Source organism: Notamacropus eugenii, chromosome 3 (genome assembly GCF_028372415.1).
Source record: "Notamacropus eugenii isolate mMacEug1 chromosome 3, mMacEug1.pri_v2, whole genome shotgun sequence".
NCBI classification, from domain to species: domain Eukaryota; kingdom Metazoa; phylum Chordata; class Mammalia; order Diprotodontia; family Macropodidae; genus Notamacropus; species Notamacropus eugenii.
The window spans coordinates 64,857,077-64,879,431 of NC_092874.1; the positions used below are offsets into that span (position 1 = coordinate 64,857,077).

At 38.2% G+C, this 22,355-nt stretch overlaps 1 protein-coding gene across 5 annotated transcripts in view; it reads left to right on the forward strand.

Annotated features, from left to right (window-relative positions):
• The window catches only part of KIAA1217 (KIAA1217 ortholog), a 564,412-nt gene that overhangs the window by 30,227 nt on the left and 511,830 nt on the right, over positions 1-22,355 (forward strand). The window lies entirely within an intron of this gene.

The window sequence follows — 22,355 nt, forward strand, 5'->3', positions numbered from 1 at the left end:
GCTCTGAATCTTTCTTCTCTAGAACCTAATGATTCAAGTATATTGAATAATCTCACTTAACAGGAAACAGTTTAGTTGAAGTTCTGAAATGAAGGCCAAACTATAAGGGAAGAATCCAACGCAGACTGTAACTACCAGCCCAACCTGTGATTCTATGCTGTTGGAAAAAATAGACTACATGCCACCATCGGGCTCCTCATTTGCATTTAGCTTTTAGATTGACTCCAGAGGAACCTTTAGAAAAAAGCCAAAGGATAATTTTTACCCCTGTTTTAGAGAGACAGCATGGTACAATGGAAAGAATGCCAGATTTGTAGTCAGGACCTGAGTTCAAATCCTGACTCTCTCACTTGTGACTTGTGGGACCTCAGGCAAGTCATTATATTCCTCTGGGATATTGTTGCCCTTTAAAATGAGTGGTTTGTGGAAAGACTTACATGAATTGCTTCTGAGTAAAGTGAACAGAACCAGAAGAACATTGTACACAACAATGTTGTGTAATGATCATCTATGACAGTCTTAGCTCTTCTCCACAATACAAGGATCTAAGACAGTTCCAAAAGACTCATGATGAAAAATGCTATCCACACCCAGAGAAAGAACTATGGAGTCTGAATGCAAATCAAAGCATATTATTTTCACTTTTGCCTTTGTTTTTTCTTTCTCATGGTTTTCCCCTTTTGTTCTGATTCTTCTTTCACAACATGACTAATGTGGAAATCTGTTTAACATGATTGTACATGTATAACCTACATCAGATTGTTTGCTATCTTGGGGAGGGGGAAGGGAAAAGAGGAAAGGAGAAAATTTGGAACTTAAAATCTGACAAAAATGAATGTTGAAAACTATTTTTTGTGTAACTGGAAAAAAAGAAAATATGATTTAAATGCAAAAAATAAAATAAAATGGGAGGGATTGGGACAGATGAACTCTAAGGTCTATTCTAACTCTCAAGTCATGAGCCTATGTTCCATGAAACATTGTCCACACAACTGCAAAGCTCCAGAAATAAATTTTTTAATGTTTTCCTCTGAAATGAAGGTACCTGTTCCTCAGTCTTTTTTCTTCTCCCAAATGAAGCTGGAGGCACAACAGGGAAATTTGGGGGATTGGTTGATTTTGTCATTGACGAAAATTTCAACATCATGACTTTCAATTTGTAATTGAAAAAGGTTCTTTTTGCACATTCTACTGTGTGACTGCTGTGTGTCAGTTTAAAAATCCTTGGGAAAGGTGGCCTTTTGTGATCATTTTGTCAATCACCTGAACTGCCGAATGGTGTATATCTGCTGAAGACGGCTGATGGAGGTAGAAGTGTTTGTGAAAAGTGTGATGTTTTGAATAGCAAACCACCCTTGAAGGCTAGGAGAGCTTGAGTCATCTCTGACCTATGCTGGTTGCGTGGCCCCGAGCAAATCATTTAACCACTGTGTCCCAGAAAGCACTTGAAGGTTGGAAATTGCAAAACAATAACTGATCTGCATTGAAAAAGGAAGCTCCCTGCTTCAATGGAATCAGAGGTCTGATCCCCTTCCCCACCTCTCAAAATAGGAAAAAAAAGTTTAGGTTCAATATTCCATCGATATGATCTTAAAAAATTTCAGGTCTACCAAACTAGACTTCAGGTCTATGGTGGAGGCCAGAATATTCCTTTTGCCATCACTACGACAGAAGTAACCATCATTTAGTTCTTTGAAAAAGTCCTATTGGACCAAGAATGACAGGAGATCCTAGACGTTGAATAGGGATCAGACAGCGGGTACGCTGAATGAGGCGGTGCCTGAGGTAGGTGCTATTGAAGAAAGGTTTAAAAGGAGGGACACTGAAAGAGACATGAGTAAAGGTATGAGAAGAGGTGTGTACCTGTGACAGAATTTCATCCATGGCTTGTCCTGATAAGTTGCTTTGTTCATTCTGGGGAAACTGAGTCAAAGTTACTTTTCTGAAAGTATGTCACTTCCATCAGAGGACAATTTATCAGAATGAATATAAAGAAAATAAATACAAGGAAGTTTGACAGGGAGGGAACTAGGAGTTGAGAGTATCAGGATAGTCTTCCTATGGCAGGTAGTGCTTAAGCTGCATATTGTAGGAGGTGAAGGATTCTTTGAGGTGGTGGTGAGGAAGGAGGGCACTCCAGGCATGGGAAGCAGACAGAACAAAGGCACAGAAATGCTGGATGGAATTGTGTACGTGAGGAAGAGGAACAAGGCCAGTGTGGCTGGATCAGGGGTGGAGAACTTGCAGCCTTGAGGCCACATCCACACTTGAGGACTTAGAGGGCCGCATGTGGCCTCAAGGCTGCAGGTTCCCTACCTCTGGACTAGATCATTGACAACTGGAGGAGGAATATGACACGATAAAGCTATATAATTATCCTTTCATTACAATGAGATAATATGAATAAATTATTGAGCAAACCCTCAATAGCTATATCCATGTTGGTTATTATCAGACTGATATTAGCAAGAAAATATTCTCTGCCATCATCTATCTGCCTGCAACTGGAAATCAGTTGAATTCTTTCTTATGTCTCTTTTAGAAGGTTCCATGCAGATAAGATCTTAAGTAAGAAAAAGGCCTTAACTGATTTTTACTTTTATAAAACCTCATTGGTTGTTGTGGGTTTTTTTAATCAAATATGCTTTCTAAGTAAGCTAGAAATAAAATTTTAGTTTCCTATTTACTGGCTAATGTTGCATAAATTCCATAACTCCACTGTGTAATGGGGGGTGTTTTTCACATAACCAACATTAATGAAGGAGAGAGAAAATGACTGAGAAAATGTCATGTCAAGCTCAGAATCATTAAAACTAACAATAAAATCGGCATTTCCCATCTTCTAAAATGGGAAGGAGTTTGCTCCAGCTGTTAGGACACAGACACAAGCATATTCTTGTTTCTTGTTTCCCATGCACTAACTCACTAGGTGACCTTGGGTTCTCTGCTCAGCCTATTTATGCCTGTATTTCCTTCATTTGTTCAAGCAGGGCTGTGATAGTCATCTGTCTAAATAGCTCTTGGAGCTCATCATTTGAATGTCAGAGCTTTGTAACACCCAGCAAGCAGTCTCTGACCTGACCAAAGATGAGATTGAGTATACAAAAGTCCTCTAGTGGTTTTAGTAATATATACCTGATATATAGACACGCCTGCTCAGGCACAGCATTATCCAGCATTCTGCGGCAGGAACCAAAAGGGTAAAACATAACCAACTTAGTAATGGTGGCAAGAAAAGTTAGTCTAATTAGGGAAAAAGAGAAGTCCAAAGTACAGACTATTTTAAAAAAATGATGCTTTATTACTTTCTGCAGGAGGCTTAGATTAAAAGATCTCCAAAGTTTCCTCGGAACCCTAAAATTCTAGAATCCTTAACACATGCAATACAGAAACTTATTTGCACTTGTAAATGCCATTAGAACTATGTTTTAATAAATTGATAAGAATGATCTGTAATTTGTAGATCAATTCTTTAGGTGCAAATGGTGTCTTGTAACCAACCAGAAGACATTTAATAAGTGTAGTGGTGGTAGTTGCTTCTACTCCGCCTTGAGGTGCCTGAAACTTTCAAGTATTTTAAGCTTTTCCAGCTGGTAATCTTATTTAAAATATTAATTTGCATAACACAGCTTTTTTTCATAAATTCTAAATGTAAATTTCAGATCGTCATTGTTTATAACTGCCTCTTAGGCTTATAAGATATTTTCCCTCCTCGCCTTTACTGCCTGGCTTCTTTCCGGATTTAGTTAAAATTTCACCTTCCTCGGGAAGCTTTTCAAGAATAACTTCTCTTCTCATTCCCTCCTCCTACTAGTGTTCTTGCTCTGAAATTATTGTTGTACTTCTAGTTAGGTGGCACAGTGGGTAGAGCACTGGACCTGGAACAGGAAGAAATAAGTTCAAACCAGAATCAGTGAATCCTTGTGAACTTGGGCAAATCACTTAACCACTCTTTGCCTCAGTTTCTTCATTTGTAAAATGAGGATAACAGTAATAGCACCTGTCCCCCAGGGTTGCCATGAAGACCAAATGGGCTAATATTTGTTAAGTGCTTAGCAAAGTGCCTGGCACACAGTAGGTTCTTAATAAATGATTTTTTTCTTCCTTCCTACATAGTTATTTGCATGTTTTCTCCCTCATTAAAGTGTGAGCTCCTTGAGGGCAGGAACTGTTTTTTGACCATTCTTTGTGTCTCCAACACTTACCTCAATACTTGCTTGTTTGATTGAATTGCTTAGTAAATTGTTTCACAAGTGACTAACAATTTTTTTTTTAAATTGTTGTCTGACTCAAACCCAATCTGCTTTACAGTTAATATTGTGCATCATAAGATTATGTTAGTGGTAAACTGTTATATTAGGCTGTTTCATGGATTGTTCATAGCTTCAGGTCAGTTTTCTAAGGTATTTAAATATAGGCTTCACATGTTGATTATCGGAATGTCAGTCATGATTCATGATTTATTGTGGAGAGCAAGAACTATCTTTTGCCTTTTTTTCTCCCCAGTCCTGACACGTAATAGGTGCTTAAAAAATGCTAGTTGCTTCACTGACTATCACATTGGAATGGGAAGGAACAGGGACAGAATGATTGGCTGAGGATTCTCTATCCATTTTCTGATGAGATTGTATGATACAGTAAAAAGAATGCTAGATGTGGAATCAGGACCTGGGCTTATTTGCCAGCTCTGTCTCTACATCTGTAATCTTGGGCAAGTCTCTTCAGTTCTTAGGATTGCAACTTCATAATATTTTTTACATTTTCACTTAATAATTATTTGTTTTTTCTATCTTCCATCTCCTTCCAACTGAAAAAAGAAAAAGAAAGAAAAATCCTTACAACAAATATGTCACACAAAAATATTTCCCACACTGACCAAGTCCAAAAATGTATGTCTCATTCCATATTATGAGTCAATCACTTTTCCTCATCTTTAACATGGGGAGTCTGGGCTAATCCCCAAAGTCTTTCCTGACTCCAAATCTATTATCCTGTGGTTTTAAAATTGGGTCTTATGAAACATGTGACCAGCAACTTGTCCCCATCTTTAGCACCACCATTATTTCAGTATGCAAATGTCATTGGTCTTTCTATTATCCCATTATGTTAAAAGTGTGTTTTAAAAACAATTTAAATTGATAAGGAAAAAAAATATAGTCTGTTTTGGTCATTAGTGAGTCAGGGGAAAAGTCAGTGCTCTTCCTAATTAACAGAGGTCAATGTCAAGTTCCTGAATCTGTAAGGAAACATGCTGATGTTATCAAGTATGCCAAAGAGTACACAGGGTGGCCTTTTCATTATGGTGTCACAAAGGAAAGTATGTTTCTCTCTCAGAGAGGATTTTTGGCCTTTGAGATTCATCTTGTCCTAGGTATGTACTTATTGACTTTGCCTATTGAGAAGAACATGGTTTCCATGTCAAGGAGATAATGTTTTTCAATACTGTAAATTTCTTTTTTGTGTGAAAAAGAGACAAGAAAAATCCCATATACATCAAAATATTCATAGCATTATTTTAGTAGTAGCAAAGAAACTAATGAAAAAGTGAATGAATAAAAAAGTATTTATTAAGGGATTATGTGCATAGAACTGTACTACTTTTACATGATTTCCAGTGGCTATACTGACAGTGGCACCACAGAGTGGGAATACAGCTGGAGACAAATTATTCCAGGAATGGGAGTAGGGGTAATGCTCCCCAAGAAACATAGTTTTGATGTCCTGTCCCGACTGCCTACCACCACCAGTCAGTTGGGGAATAACTAAATAAATTGTGGTACATGAATGCAATGGGATATTACTGTGATATGATAAATGATGAAATTGAAGAATTCAGAAAAGCACAGGAAGATTTTCATGAACTGATACAGAGTAAAGTAAGTAGAACCAGAGAAAAATATACATAGTAACTATCAAAATGGAAATAGACAAGAACAATAACCATAGCAAGAAACTAAAGAGTCTATAATTATAATGACCAACTTCAAACGTGAAAAAGAGATGAAGAAATGTATCCCTCTCATATCTTTACATAATCGAGGCTTTGCAGAATTGAGCAAGACCTCAGCATATTTGAAGAATATGTGGGTGGGAAACATTGGATGTAGAACCCAGCATATACTGTCATACTTGGTGGATGGAATAGTTAGTTTTGCCGGATTGCTTTTCTTTCTTCTTCTCTGTTACAAGGTACGGTTCTCTGGATATTAATGGGAAAGATTTATGTAGAAATGGAGATGATATATAAATAAAAGATCAATTTTTAAGAAAGAAAAAGGAAACAGCAATATGGTACAGTGGGATAGAAAGGGAGACTGAGTTCCAATATTGTCTCAGACATAGCTATGTGATCATGGGCAAGCTATTTTTACCTTTCTGAGTTTCAGTTGTTTCATCTGAAAATGGGAAAAATAATAAGTAGCACCTAACTCACAGATTTACTGTGAAGATCAGATGAAATAATATGTATTGTAGGTGAAGCTCTTTGTAATCCTTAAATTTAGCACTATATAAATGCTAATTATTATCATTATTATTATAATTGTGTGAGAGGATATCAAATATTCAGTGAAGCTGTTGTTTTTTTCTTTTCATCATAAACTGTGTTAAAGAAGGAGGAGCTACATTTTCTTCAAAGTCTATAAAAACTATATATTGTCTTCTCTAAAATTAGCTAACATTTGTTACTTACCCACAATGTGAGGCAGTGGAGAGAAACAAAGTTCTGATAAGACAAGATCCCTGTGCTCATGGAAGAAAAAGGGCTTTTAGTCATTCATTCAGATGTGTGTTGATATATATTATGTTCAGAGCACTGACGTAGACATATTTGGAAAAGCAAAAGTATTATCTCATCTTTATCAGGAGCTTTCGATCTAGTTAAAGAGGGAAGACATAAAAACATAAACATCTAAATATTCTATAACAGTATAACTATTACCAAGTTGTAAGTAAATGCCAAATGAGTGATAGAAAAAAAAGTTCTGTCAAAAAGAGGTCATTTGTTATTTTTTGATTATTATTAAGATATTCAGGAAAATAAGTTGTCCATTTTAGCTAGAGATGAAAGCTCATGACTATAAGTATTCATGATTTTTTTGAAATGAACCAAGCAGCTTAACCCTAATATGGAGACTAGGTAGATCTATTGGGAGTGACAAAAAAATCTAGGAAAATCTCAATTCTATGTAAGAGGAGGGAATCTAGACAGCTGAGTTAGATATTGGGGACATTTGGTAGCAAGTAGGTGAGTGAGAGGTGTGAAGGAAATCTAGTAGAGAGAAGTAGGTAGGTTTTCCCAAACATGGAAAGAAGTGCCATGTTGGGAATTATACCATAGACGACAGCCAGACATCCAAGAAAGCCACATTTGGCATCATTGAGGTCTAGCAGAGCATAGTAGGATTCCTATCTCTTGGATGCCTAGACAGAGTGAGACATGCCCTCTGGTGGAACTGGAGTATAAAAGTGTAAACATAGGCTTTGAGAAATAAGATTGGAACCCAGTTTATTGTATAATAGAATTTAGAACTGAAAGAACTCTTTCTGCAGGGGTTCTTTTTTTAGGTGTCACAGACTTTTTCTGGTGAAGTCTGTGGGTGCCTTCTCCAAATAATGTTTTTAAATAATTGAGGAGAGTACTAAATTTCTGCCGGAGATGAATGAAAATAAAGAAGTCTTTTTTCCCCATATAGTTTCATGGACCCCCTGAAATCCATCTATTGACCCCTAGAGGTGCCTATGAACCTCAGATTAAGAACACCTTATCTAGTACAGCCCCCCCTTATTTTATTGGTGATGAAACCGAGACCCAAAGGGAGTGAATTTGGCCAAAATCACATATACTAAATATCAAAGCAGGATTTTAATTTCTAACTTGAAATATAGTGTTCTTTCCACTGTACTATGCTGACTAGAGGTGGAACACAAGGTCTGAGTTTGGTCATGAGGAAAAATGTCTGAAAGAGTCTCTGTAGAACCAAGAGCAGACCAGAATCATCAGCAATGGTGACTTAGTGCTGCATACCAGATAACAGATCCTTATTTCACTCTCATATAGGGATTAAATTAATCCTAGTTCTTGGGTACAGATCATGGCTACTAGTAACAATGAAGTGGCCCCAAGCTGTATGACTGTAAAGAGACAGGAGGAAATAATTAGACTAAATATTGCAATCGGGAACTATTGAGATGAATTAAAAATGTCTTTTCCTTGAGTGTTCTGGTTAATAATGTGGATATGCCAATGAGTCTGAATTTAATCCTGTAAGTAATGGGGAGTCATTGAATGTTTTTGAGCATGAGAGTAGTATGGTGAAAATGGTGTCGATAATATTCATTTGGCAGCAATGTGCAGAATGACTTTGAAGAGGGAGAATTTGAAGTAGATTTTCTAGTTATGGAGCTATGGCAATAGTTCAGTCATGAAGCAATAAATTCCTGATCTGGGATGATGGCAATAGTAATGGAAGAAAAAGCAGCTTTGAGAGATGTGGACAAGACTTACTGGCTAATTGTGTATGGCAGTCTGTGGAGGAAAAGGAGTCCAAGGACAGACAGCCTGGATGACTGGGCAAATGATGCTGTAGTTGACATACGACAAAGTCAGGAGGCAAAGTTCTTTTGGGCAAGATGATGAGTTCAGTTAGTAAGGGCTGTTGATGGTGATGTTTCCCCAAACTTGTCCATATATGAAAAGAATGCCAGATGGCCCTCAAAACAGAAGATATATTTGAGAGACTGATCTTTTCTAGATCAGAACCATCTGTAGGGAAACCCTAGTGGAACATCCATTTGCCAGAGAGGCTTCCGTATTGTTAGTCTCATTCTAGACTTTAGGGATTATCAAATTAGGTTTGAACTCAAGAATTATTTAGTAAGTGTGTACTGGGTATAGTGTACTAAACACTGGAAATAAAAGAAATAAAAGGAAACAAAATCCCTGCCCTCATGGAGCAAGTTGTCCCAATACGCATAAGAGGCAAGGTGGCAACTCATTCATTCTTCCTGGTTAAATTGCCTGGAATTCAGAACTGAACAGTCCAGGAGTAAGTATAGTCACTTGACTTCTATTTTTGTTTCCCATAGATTTGTGATACTTTTCTTGTTAGAGAAGACCAGGAAGAAAGTTTTGTTCACTTTTAGGCAAATAACCCAGAGACCTACACAATTATTAGGGTTATTGATTTTGTAAATATGAGCAATTCTACTGTGTATGCATGTGTGCGTGTAGATGGGGTAGCAGAGGAAGGTGACTATGGGATAGATTTAGAGAGAGAGAGGAAAAAGTGAGGGAGCATAGAGCATGGGGCATATATAAATATAGTAGCTTACGTTTATATAATATCTTGTTCTTCTTTTATCTTAACAACAACCCTGCAATGCCAGGGCTATTGGCCTTTATTTTTTTAATAGATGAAGAAATAAGTGATGTACATAAAGGAGCATCTTCATAGGGTCAAGAATTCAGAAACAGAAGAGACTCTGAGATCATCTAGACCACCCCTTCATTGTACAGATGAGAAAATTGAGATCAAGCCTCATGACTCTTGCAGGGTCATAAAGAGTATTAAGTAGGAGGATTGAGATGCAAAACCAGATATACTGACTCCATATTCATTCTGACTTTCTATAGCTGGTCATATACTCTCACCCATAACTTAAAATGTTATAGGCCATTTTCCCTGAAGGTAAGCATGGTGCCAGTACCTAATATAGTGCTTGACAAATGTTGTTGTTCAGGTACTCAGTCATGTCCACCTCTTCATGACCCCGTGGACCACAATGCACCAGTCTCTTCTGCCCTGCGCTATCTCTCCAAGTCTGGCCATGCTTTTATTCATCGTTTCCCTTACTCTATCTATCCGTCTCATCCTCTGTCATCCCCTTTTTCCTTTACCTTCAATCTTTCCCAACATCAGGGTCTTTTTCAGTGAGTCCCAGCTTCTCAATATGTGGCCAAAGTATTGAAGCTTCAACTTCCGAATTTAACCTTCCAGTGAATAACCTGAATTAATTTCTTTAAATATTGACCAATTTGATCTCTTTGCTGTCCAAGGGACTCTCAAAAGTTTTCTCCAGCATGATAATTTGAAAACATTGACTCTGTGGTGCTTAGTTTTCCTTGTGGTGTAACTCTCATGGCCATACTTTGCTACTAAAAATATCATAGCTTGACTATATGGACCTTTGTCAGCCAAGTGATTTCTCTGCTTTTTAGTATGCTGTCCATATTTGCCAGAGCTTTCCTTCCAAGGAACAAGCATCTTTTAATTTCATGGCTGCACTTACCATCTGCATTGATCTTTCAGCCCAAGAATATAAAATCTGAACTACTTTCATTTCTTCTCCCTCTATTTGTCAAGAAGTGATGGGATCAGTTGCCAAAGTCTTAGATTTTTGAATATTAAGCTTCAAATCAGCTTTTACCCTCTCCTCTTTCACCCTCATCAAAAGGCTTCTTAATTCTTCTTCACTTTCTGCCTTTAGAGTGATATCACCAGTGTATCTGAAATTGTTGATATTTCTCCCAGCAACCTTAATTCCAGTTTTTGATTCATTCAGCCTGGCATTTTGCATGATGCATGTTGCATATAAGTTAAAAAAATAAATAAAGAGACAATATACAGTCTTGTCATACTTCTTTTCCAATCTTAAAGCAATCAGTTGTTTTATGTTTGCTTCTGCCTTGACTTGCATACAGTTTCCTTAGGAGACAAGTAAGATGATCTTGTACTCCCATTTCTTTGAGGATTTGCTGCATTTTGCTATAATCCACACAGTCAAAGTCTTTAGTGTAATCAATGAAGCAGAAATAGATGTTTTTCTGGAACTCCTTTGCTTTCTCCATAATGCAGCAAATGTTGGCAATTTGGTCTCTAGTTCTTCTGCCTCTTAGAAAACCAACTTGTTCTTCTGGTAATTCTCAGTTCACATACTGCTGAAGCCTAGCTTGCAGATTTTAAGAGTAACCTTGTTGGCAAGTAAAATGAGTATAATTGTTCAGTAATTTGAATATTCCTAGGCATAGACCTTCTGTAGGATTGGGACATAAACTGATCTTTTCTAATTCAGAGGCCACTGTTGACTTTTCCAAGTTTGCAAGCATATTGAGTGCAGCACTTTAACAGCAGCATCTTTTAGGGTTTTAAATAGCTTGGCTGGAGTTCTATCACTTCTCTTAACCTTATTGTTAGCAATGCTTCCCAAGGCCCACTTGACTTCATTCTCTAGGATGTCTGGCTCATCATGACAATTATCAGTGATGTTAATATCTTTCTTGTATAATTCATCTGTATATTCTTTTTCACCTCTTCTTAGTCCCTACTATTTTTGTCCTTTATCATGCTCATTTTTGCATAAAATGTTTCTTTGATAGCTCTAATTTTCTTGAAGAGATATCTTATCTTTCCCATCCTGTTGTTTTCTTCTATTTCTTTGCTTATTTAAGAAAATCTTCTCTCTCCTTGTTATTCTCTGGAATTATGTATCCAGTTGAATATATCTTTCCCTTTCTCCTTTCCCTTTTGCTTTCCTTCTTTCCTAAGCTATTTATAAAGCCTTATCAGAAAACCATTTTTCCTTCTTACCCTTCTTTTTCTTTGGAATGTTTTTTTGTTGCTTCCTCATGTATAGTATTGTGAATGTCTGGCCATAGTTCTCCAAGCACTCTGTATACTGAATCTAATTCCTTAAATCTATTTCTCACCTCCACTTCATATTCATAAGTTATATTATTTAGGTCATATCTATATGGTCTGATGGTTTTCCTACTTTCTTCAATTTAAGCCTGAATTTTGCAATAGGAAGTTCATGAGATGTGCCATAGTTAGCTCCACAGATAGTCTTGTTTTAACCTACTACATAGATCTTTTCCACCTTGGGCTGCAAAGTATGTCATCAATCTGATTTCTATATTGACCATCTGGTGATATCCATGTGTAGAGTCACCTTTTGGGTTGTTGAAAAAGTGTTTCCTATGACCAGTCAGTTATCTTAACAAAACTCTATTAATCTCTGCCCTGCTTCATCTTGTACTCCAAGGCCAAACTGGCCTGTTTTTCCAACTCTCTTTCAATTTCCTGCTTTAGCATTCCAATCTGCTAGGATGAACATGACATATATTTTTTTGGTGCTATTTCTAAAATATGTAGGTCTTCATAGAACTGAGGAACTTTGGCCTCTTTGGTATCAGTGATTGGATCATAGACTTGTATTACCATGAAATTACACAGTTTTCATTGGATTTGAATAGATATCATTTTGTCATTTTTTGAGATTATAACCTTGTACTACTTTTCTTGATTTTTATTTGCTCTTCTAAGGGATTCTTCCCACAGTAATATATGTAACGATCACCTGAATTAAATTCACTCATTTCCATTCATTTAAGTTCACTGACACCCAAGATATCTATATTTAATCTTTCCATCTCCTGATACATAGAAGGTGCTAAATACCTATGTGTTTAATGTAAAAAGACAATGAGATGACAAATGTCAACTATGAAGTTTGTTACTTCCTGCTCCTCAGAAGATAAGGTATTTTGGCAGACTATCTTACTAATTTTTTTCCCCAATGGAATTTATTTTAACAATATACACTGATATTTTAGAAACAAACCTAATGAATTTAGAATGGAAGGAGTAGGGAAAGATCCTAGGATTCTAGGTTTATAGATCTAATAGGGACTTCAGAAGTTATGAAAACAGCTTTGTTATTATACAGGTAATAAAACCAAGACCCAAGAAGGTTAATTGACCTGCCCAAGGTCACACAGGTGGAATTTGAACCCTGGTTCAAATTCTGACTCTATAGTCAGTGTTCTTTCCATTGGGACCAAAGCCCAATTAGAAAGAAGTTCTTCGAAGTGATTGCCTCTTTGAAGACTGAATTGCTTCACATACAATAAAAGAACAGATTTAGTTTGCTTTGCTTTTATTTAGCTGCTAAAAATAGACTCTCTGATAGGAAGTTGATTACTGCTGCTGATGTGCTCTCTAATGCATATTATTTAGATAAGTCCCTTTCTCCTTCTCCACCCTCACTGAAGCAAACAACGTGTAATGAATTGATATTTCAATTCGAAAGCTCAGAAATGCTTTAGTTGTGTATCTCCACCAGGAAACTCCATAGCGTATGGCTGACATTATGCACAAGCTTCATTCTATTATACTTACTATTATACTCACCTCTCTATCATACAAATAAGTTCTGAGGACAGCTGAGCACACATCCACTCCGCTGGCTAAAGAACCAATTGCTCCTCTCTCAAGCAGCCCTTAGGCTATGGGAGTCCCATTTCCCAGGCAACATTGCACACTATAGTTCTTGAGCTCTATTGAGTAGAGACAGAGCCATGCCAAATTCACTGTTTCTTGGGTGTGACTTATCCAGGCCTCTCTCTTCAGTGATGTTAATTATTTCTGACAAGCACATTCACAAAGGAACTAAAGAGTGGGATGCTCTTTGGTTAACAGCGTATGTATGTATGCTCAACTTCAACTCTAAAGAACATGAATTTGCTCTGTGTATTATGTAAGGAGGGCTCTTACTATACTATACGATGTGATATTGCTTTCAGCAAGGCTGTGTCCTTTGCCTTAAGCCCTGTTTTCAGTTCAGAATAATAGTGAAAATGTTACTAGCTTTTCTTGTGCCATGCTCTTTCAAGCAGGGTACAGTTTAGGTTGGCAGAGAGCATTTTCTACTGTATCTCACTTTGGGTTACTTGGGGACTGATTTTCTACTAGAAATAAAAAAGCCACCCAGAGAACTCATGTGGAAGAAGAGTTAAATTTAAATTTGTCTTACTTGACTTCATTTGGCAGAAGTAGGACCATAGGGAGGGAAAGGTGCAAAAAGGCAGCCTTTGACTCCACAGAAGGAAAATGGAGCTGCTCAAAAGGGAAATGGACTACCTTTGGAGGGAAGACGCTCTCCAGCATCTCTAAGGATTCTCCAGTGGAAGCTGCAGGTCGCTTAGTTACAAAGAAGATTCCCATTCAGGTGTTAGTTGGATCCTAGCCCAATTCTAATTTCCTTGATTCCAGGGAATCCACTGTTTTCCATTTGCCACGTGTTTCTGCCCACTCTGGTCCATCCTCCACTCAATTGTCAAGGTGATCTTCCTAAAGTGAAGGTCTGACCACATCACACCTCTATTCCATAAACTCCAGGGACTCCCTGTCACCTTTAGCATCAGATATAAAACCCTCTGGTGGTTTTCAAAGTCCTTCATCATTTTGCCCCACCCCCACCTTTCCAGTCTTCTTACACTTTGTACCACTGCTACCCTTGTGTACTCTTCTATCCAGTAACATAAAGCACTCTTTCTGGTCTGGGCATGCTTACAGGTCATCCCCCATGCCTAGAATGCTCTCCCTCCTCATTTATACCTTCTCACTTCCCCAGCTTCTTGCAAGTCCCCTCAAAAATTCCAGTTCTACATGAAGACTTTCCTGATGGTCCTTAATGCTAATATCTTTCTACTGTTAATTATTTCAATCTACATACATTTAGTAGTTTTTGTAGTGTTTTTAGTAGTTTCCAACTTATTCAATTAGATAAATTCATTTCTATAGTTGTTTTCATGTTGTTTCACCATTAGACCTCGAGCATCTTGAGAGCAGGGACTGTCTTTTGTATCCCTAGGGTTTAGCATAATACCTGGCCCATAGTAGGTGCTTAATTTGACTGACTGGTTAACATTTTCTTTCATTAATTTACAGTTGTGGGAGTTATTTGTGCAAAGTGATCAGTGCTTTCCTGAGACTGATGAATAGGATCCAGTTAGGTGATGTTTTTCATATCAGGTCCAGGAAAATGTTTGGAGGGAGTAAAAGCAAGTTTGGACCCTTGTCTTTGACATGTTCTTCCTAAATCCTTTTTGGTCCAAGCCCAGATTTTCTTTAGTGATGTCTCTCACAAAGCATCCATGCCACTAATGTTAAATTATATTTCTTCTTCATTAGAAATTTGTCACTTGCCTAATCACATTGCAACAATACTCATAAGAACAAAACTGCATAGACAAGATGAGGCTAGCCACCCAGGGCTTAGTACTGTCACTCAACTGTGGCTGCTCAGGAGTGCACTTGGGGGCCCGGTTCACAACAAAGTCCTATATGTCACTATGATGGTGGTTAGAAATAGGGGCAAGACCTGTGATTTCATTAATACAGGGAACTCCCTCTCTCAGGGTAGATCAGAACCTTCCCTGCATCTTAGTCATATCAAAGTACCTTGGGCAGAGTTGTCAAACTCAGAGATAGGGGCTTCCACCCCATACATAGGGATCCCTGTGGACCACATATTAACTTTGTCTTAAAATGTAATTTATCTCTATTTTGTTGTATTTTTCCTTATTTTGTCAAATATTTCCTATCTACACTTTAATCTGACTCAGGTCTGCTCAGGAATATTGCCTACCATATGGAACTTGAATCAAAACTTCCTAGCTTTGAGGTTGGCTCTCTATCCTCATTTACGCCCCAGTGGGATGACCCTGGACAAGTCACTTAATTTCTGTTTGCTTCAGTTTCTCCATCTGTAAAATGAGGATAATCACAGCACCTATCTTGCAGGGTTGTTGTGAGGATCAAAGGAGATAATAACTGTAAAGTTCAGTGCAGTGCCCAGCACATAGTAGGTACTAATAAATGCAAATTATTATTATTAATTATTTATTTGGCAAAGGTGTCAAACATGTGGCCCACAACACTCCTGAGTGCAGCCCAAACCAGGTTAAACTGTAATTCCTTTCTGATTTAATGTGTTGATGTATTAATAAAAAAAAGAAATATGTAAATGTATAGTTTTCTAAATGAACATGAAGCTTGCAGGGATCCTTATGTACTGCTTAGTGGCCCCCATTTCTAATTGTGTGTGACGTCACTGCACTGCGGTATGCTGCTTTCAGCCATCAACGGCTTCCAGTGACGTCTTTATCCAGTATCTATTTTCATATGGTGGCAACCTTGACTTCTCAAGGGTTACAGCAGCATGGTATAAGTTCTGACAGGTTCTATTCAGCAGAAAAGACTTCAGGTATGGGCCCAGGTCTGTTGTCTGAGGATCAGGCTACCTGGGCCTGGAGGGTCTCAACACTGGTGTTGTGACTGGAATGTGATGAATTTTTAGCCTTGGCTACTCTTGAAGATTATCTGCCTGGGCAAAGGTATGTGGATCTGCGAAAAGAGTACCCATGCTAATTAAAACAGGTATCCTTGACATGATTAATAAACTATATTTTCAATTTGTTTAGTTAGTTATAAAAACAATTAGACATGTTTATATATGGTAATAATGATTTGTTTTATACGTTAAAAATATAGATCTATAGGCCTCCTTTCTGGCCAGATCCTGGGCATCAACCACTCAATTTAACCATTCTGTTGGGGAGCAGTGCCTTTGAGGCTGATTGATTCATCGATGGACATCAAAATTCCAGGCTTGAGTGTAATTAGGAGAGTTGTTTGTCAGTCTCATTTACTCATACTTTCTTGTGTGTTATTGCCACAGAGCACTGAGTGGGGCATAAGTCAAAACACATGCCTATACTTTTCAAGCTTGCTCTAGAGTCACAGAAAGATGAATGTGCTCTAGGTGGTGGGATTTTTTTTCCCTTTGCATAAAACACAGTTCAGAACACACGGCCATGAGTCTGTTTTGAATGGAAGTATTATTCCTTTGATGATGGACTGACTTTCAAAGTCATAGGAGCTTATTCAGTTTGGGATTTTGTGTCACCCTTCTGTAGGATTCAGATATCACTGACTATTGTTTTCTAAGTCTTTTTCTATATATACACTAAACCTAGTTTCCATCATCTGATGCCTCACCAGGCCCCCAACAAGCACATGTGTATTCTACACTCAATAGACTACATAGCCATCTGTCTTGACTGGTTTAGATATTTGCTTTCTTAAAGGCAGGGGGCTAGACCAGATGCTCTCTCAAATTTCCCTCCAGCTCTGTTTCTTTTTATAATAAGCACATCTTGGAATTAATGGTTCTGCTTCCTGAAATCCCTGGGAAAAAACTTATACAATTAGTAGGTACCAGCCCCTCATTTTCCTTTTAGATTCAGGCATTCCTTTCGCATTCAGAAGAGCTGTAGAGCCCTGCTCACAAGGCAACATGGAAGGAAGTTTGGGGAAGGGGCTGTCTAGAAGATTGTCCCAAACTAATTATGTGTTTGATGTATGTGGGTATGATATGGACTGGACTTGTCATTTCAGTTATGTTGAGAACTCCCAAGTGAAGGAAATCTGTGTACATTTGCAAGTCGGCACCCTCCTGAAACTCAGAGTCTTAGAGAGTTACCTAGAGCACTGAGAAGTGTCTTGACGGGGGTCACACAGGTGTCAGAGGGAGCATTTGAGTCCAGGTCTTCCTGGTCATAAAACCCACTCTCCATCCACCATGCTGGAATGCCTCTTTCCTTCTTGCCTGCCAGGCCTAGAGGCCTGTGGGCTACCCGAGTCTTCTTACCTCACCTCCCGAGGTCTTCGGTTGGCCAAACCGGATGCTCGTATGAGAGAAAGGACGTTCCAGAGTCGAACAAGGGTTGAGCTTTATTTCAGGGTCTCGGTTACAAGTGCAGGGGATTCTTCCTTAGGAGGGATAGAAGAATCTCCCAAGGAGGCAAAGATCTTACAATAAGAGATTGGAAGTAGAAGTACAAGCGGGGAGAGAGGGGGAGGGGAGAGAGGGAGAAGAGGAAAAGCGGAGCCTTGTGTCCTCTTTGGCTCCTCACGTGCTAAGAGAGCTTTCAGGCTTCCCTGATCCTACTTAACTCTCCAGTCGCATAGTTTGCATCTAAATACCGTGCTGTTAGATAACAATAGTGTGCCCAGATCCGGGACAATCTCGAGGGCGGGGAGATCTCTCTCCCATCATGTTTCTCACGGGAAGAGGCGGAAATACACGAGATAGCTCGGTTCACCTCGATTCCCAGCCGTTTCCTAGGGGGGGGTCTCGTGAGAGCTCTAAGATTTAGAAGTTCCCACCTTTACCCGCCCGAGACTGTCCACACGGAATTGAGCTTCCAACCCCAACATTGCCTCAATAGGTTTTGAGAGCAACCACGAGACTGGCTTGATCAGGAAAGTTATCAGGAAGTTTAGATAATGAGGCAACTAGGTGGGGTTGTGAAAAGAAGACTGAACTTGGAGTCAGGAAGACCTGAATTCAAATCCATCCACAGGGACTTACTAACTGTATGACCTTGGAGCAAGTCAACTAACTGCCATCTACTTCAGTTTCCTCATCTATCAAATGAGGATAATGATAGCACCTACCTCCTAGGATTATTGTGAGGATAAAAATTATATAATATTTGTAAAGTCCTTCATTAACCTCAAAATGCTTTATAAATGTGCACTATTATTGTTATTAATCAGAGAGAATGTAGCATAAATCTGAAGTGGCCGGATGTAATATAGAGGGAGATCAATTAAGGCAACTATCGTATGTAAAGTAGACAAATAGACTCCATACTCCTGGAGATCAGAGAGCCAGCAGAAATAACACTATTAAGGTGATATAATGGATAGAGCCCCAAGCCTAGAGTCAGGAGGAACTATGTTCAAATTTGGCTTGAGGTGCTAGTTGTGTGACGCTGGACAAGTCATTTACCCATGTTTGCCTCCGTTTCCTCATCTGTAAAATGGGGATAATAATAGGACCTATCGCACCTAACTTGCAGGGCTATTGTGAGGATTAAATGAGATGATTGTAATGCTTAACACAGTGCCTCACATATAGTAAATGCCATTAAAATGATATTATCATTAGTAGTAGTCATAAACAAGGATGAACTCTTTTTAGGACAGGAGCGATTCACGCTATTTCCATTTTTAATGTATGCTGAGTTTGAGTGGACTTGAAGCAAATTAGATTGTAAGAATGTAAGATTGTAAGAATGAATCCCGTTCTTTGTTGCAGAAGACAAAGAGATAATAAATTATTTTACAGATTTAAAAAAATGCTGTTGGTATTGTTCAGTCACGTCTGTTTCTCCATGAACCCACTTGGAATTGTTCTGGCGAGGAAACTAGAGTGGTTTTCCATTTCCTTTTCCAGCTCATTTTGCAGATGAGGAAACTAAGGCAAACCAGGTTAAGTGACTTGCCCAGGGGCACACAACTAGTAAGTGTCTGAGGCTGGATTTGAACTCAGATCTTCCTGATTTCAGGGTCAGTGTTCTATCCACTGTGCCACCTAGCTGCTCCCCTAAAATACTAGAGGGAATTAAATGACAAGCTTTGTATTTTCATTACTTCCTAAGGACTGTTATTTTATCAGTCTCCACCATCCTCTAATTATATTTACCTCTACCATCCCAAATCTTTTCTTGTCTCAAAAGGTAAAAGACAGCAATGACCACAAATAAAAATGATAAAAATCAGCTGCATTTCAACCCTGGGGTAACAGGCCTCTCTGAACTCGTTAAGGCTGAGCCTTGGAAAACAGAGACATTCTTATTACTGGGACCTTTCCTGGAGATTTTCTAACTGGTGGGAGCTGCCATATATTAGTTGGCCTAGCTTGGAGATGGATATTAGACATTAGACATCCTTTTTAAGAAGACAGAGTAAACTTCATATCATATGAACAGGACTTTGATGGAGGGGAAACGGTATTAACTAGACTTTAGTCATCTAGACCCCTTATAGAAAAAGCCACATCCTAGACAGCAAGTGAACTGTAATATCTCTTTTGGGGTAGGGATTCACCCAGTATGAGGAATGATAATGATGAGTGGGGAAAGGGGAAAAAAGAAGAGGTAGAGAGGAGAGAATTAGTTGTCAAAATTAAAAAGTTTGATCCCTTTGTCTTTAAAAGACACAATGAAAGAGGACCTAGAATTCACTGTCCAAGATACCTAACATAAATCCCTTAAATATTAAGAATAAAGAACTCAGTAAGCCTCCAAAAGGTTAGAAAAATTAGGAGAAGAAATCATGTCATACTAACTTGATTGCTTTTTTATGGAATAATAAAATTAATGGACAAGAAGAAGGCAATAGATATAATATATGTGAACTTTCAAGGAGAAGTTAATGCAGAGCCACAGAATTTTACTTGAAAAGTCAATTCAAATTGACTGAGATATGAATATTCTGCCTGGATTAAAAAGCAACTGAAAGGCTAAACAGAAGTAAATGATAAATGATTTCTCTCTCTCCCTCTCCCTCTCCCTCCCCCTTCCTCCCTCCTTTCCTCCCTCCAGCAGAGAGAAACTAAAATACTCTTGAAGACTGATTGTAGACGTGATTTTATTTCAAATCTTCATTTACGATCAGGGAGATGGTGTTGACGTTGTGTTAATTAAATATGATGTTCACAAAAAAGGGAGAGGGTGTAAATGCCAGAGAGGAGGCTGAAATTATTTAATGTGATGGATAGAAAATCTCCTTGTCCTGTTCTATCTATTGCCCCTTCTCCATTACCTTTACTATTTTATTTTATCTACATGTGATATTCCATTAAATTCTAAACCAAGTCATAGGTTCTCACTCTCTTCTGTATTCTTCTCTTGTACACATTTGGGATATTTTTGGAGGGGATGTTAAATATATTACCAAGCACTATTTATACTGGTCTGCAGCTTTATGAACCTTACATAACTCCCACCCCTTCTGGAAATTTTCCATGTGTGGTACTGAGTTGGAGAGCAAGAGGGGGTTGATGTGAACTAGAGGTTGGAACAGAATGGAAGCTAGAAAAGGTCTGAAATTTACAAGGGTCTCAATGGAACTCTAGCAGAAAAATAGGGGAACTCTTCCTTTGTCCCATGAAAAAGAGTTACAAATAGAAGTACATCTTCAGATGGAAGCCCAAAGAAGGCTTCTCCATACAAAGTCACCTATCCAGCTCATGAACTGCAGGGAGTGGTTCAGAAGGGGGTCAGGCTCCTTCAGAGCTTAAATAGCTGGTCTTTTGCTGTTCTGTGTCAATCTGCTTTTAATCACAGGCACCTCTGTTAATAGGATGGGGCATATGGTGACATTAAAGCGATTAAAACATATTACTTTAAGACTTTCAGTGTCTCTAAAGGAGGAAAAGCTAATATGAAATTATGTGATGACAGGAGGGGCTGAAGAGTAGTGTATGGAAAAGGCACATCCTTTCAGAATACTGATGAGAAACTATACCTTGGCCCACAGTCTGGGATAAATATGACTCTGAATCAGTCAGTAAACATTTATTAAAAACTCATCTAATCACTGGGGATACAAAGGAAGGCAAAAACACAGTCCCTGCCCTCCGGGGGCTCACATTTTAATGGAGGAGATATGCGAACCACTATGTACGTACATATACACCACACATACAGAATAGAGGAAAAGTAACCTCAGAGAGAAGGAATTAGCAATGATGCCAACCAGGAAATGCCTTCTGCAGAAACTGGGATTTGAACTGAATCTGGAAGGAAGCCAGGAGATAGAAGTAAGGTCCTAGAAGAATTGTTGAACCTCTGCCTTAATTTCTCTTCCTGTAAAACTAATATAAGGTGATTTCTAATATTGAGAAGTGTTGAGTTGACTAATTCTTTAGTGTATAATAAGTATTTCTAAAAGGTAAAATACCACATAGACTTCCAGTACTAGTTATGTTTCTGCATTAATGATTTGGATTTAAAATATTACAAAGACAAAAATCTTGCTTTTTTAGAACAATACAATACTTGTTCTAACTCCATCTCTTCCAAGTACATGGTGCAAAAGGTAGGTTGATTGCAAAACCACCAAAGTCTATTTTAAGCCCTACCTTTCTTTTTCAAATATTTTTTTAGAATGTTCTCATTTATCTTGAAAGGGGGGAGGAACTGGCTTTGTTGTAACTTACTGTACATTAGATTTTTTAAATTACATCTGACATTGTGTTAATGCTTTTAGCAAAATGTCGATGTATGCCAACTGTGACTGTGTTTGGTAGTTTGTTCATAACAGTAATTATTTTTGATGTGGGCTCTTTGTAGGAAATGCGTTTTTCACAAGTTATGGAGAATATAAACTGGCACATTGCCATAGAGAAGGAAGATAGGAGCAGAGGAATGGGACCCGAGATTAATCTTTGTAAGATTGGTTATGAGTAGCTGAACTGATTATTTTATAGTTTGATTAATAAAATAAGAATGGAAATAAATAGATTTAATGTCATCTGATATAATGCAATTCTGTCATGATAGGAATAAATGCAGTGAAGATAGATGAAGGAATTTGGGCAGAATGACTTTTTATTTCACTTAGAAATGCAATCTCTTCTATACCCATAAAAAAAGATCTGCAGCCCAGGGCTATATTTTGTAGTGTCATTTTAGGTATGCATTTTGAGGAGGAAAAAAA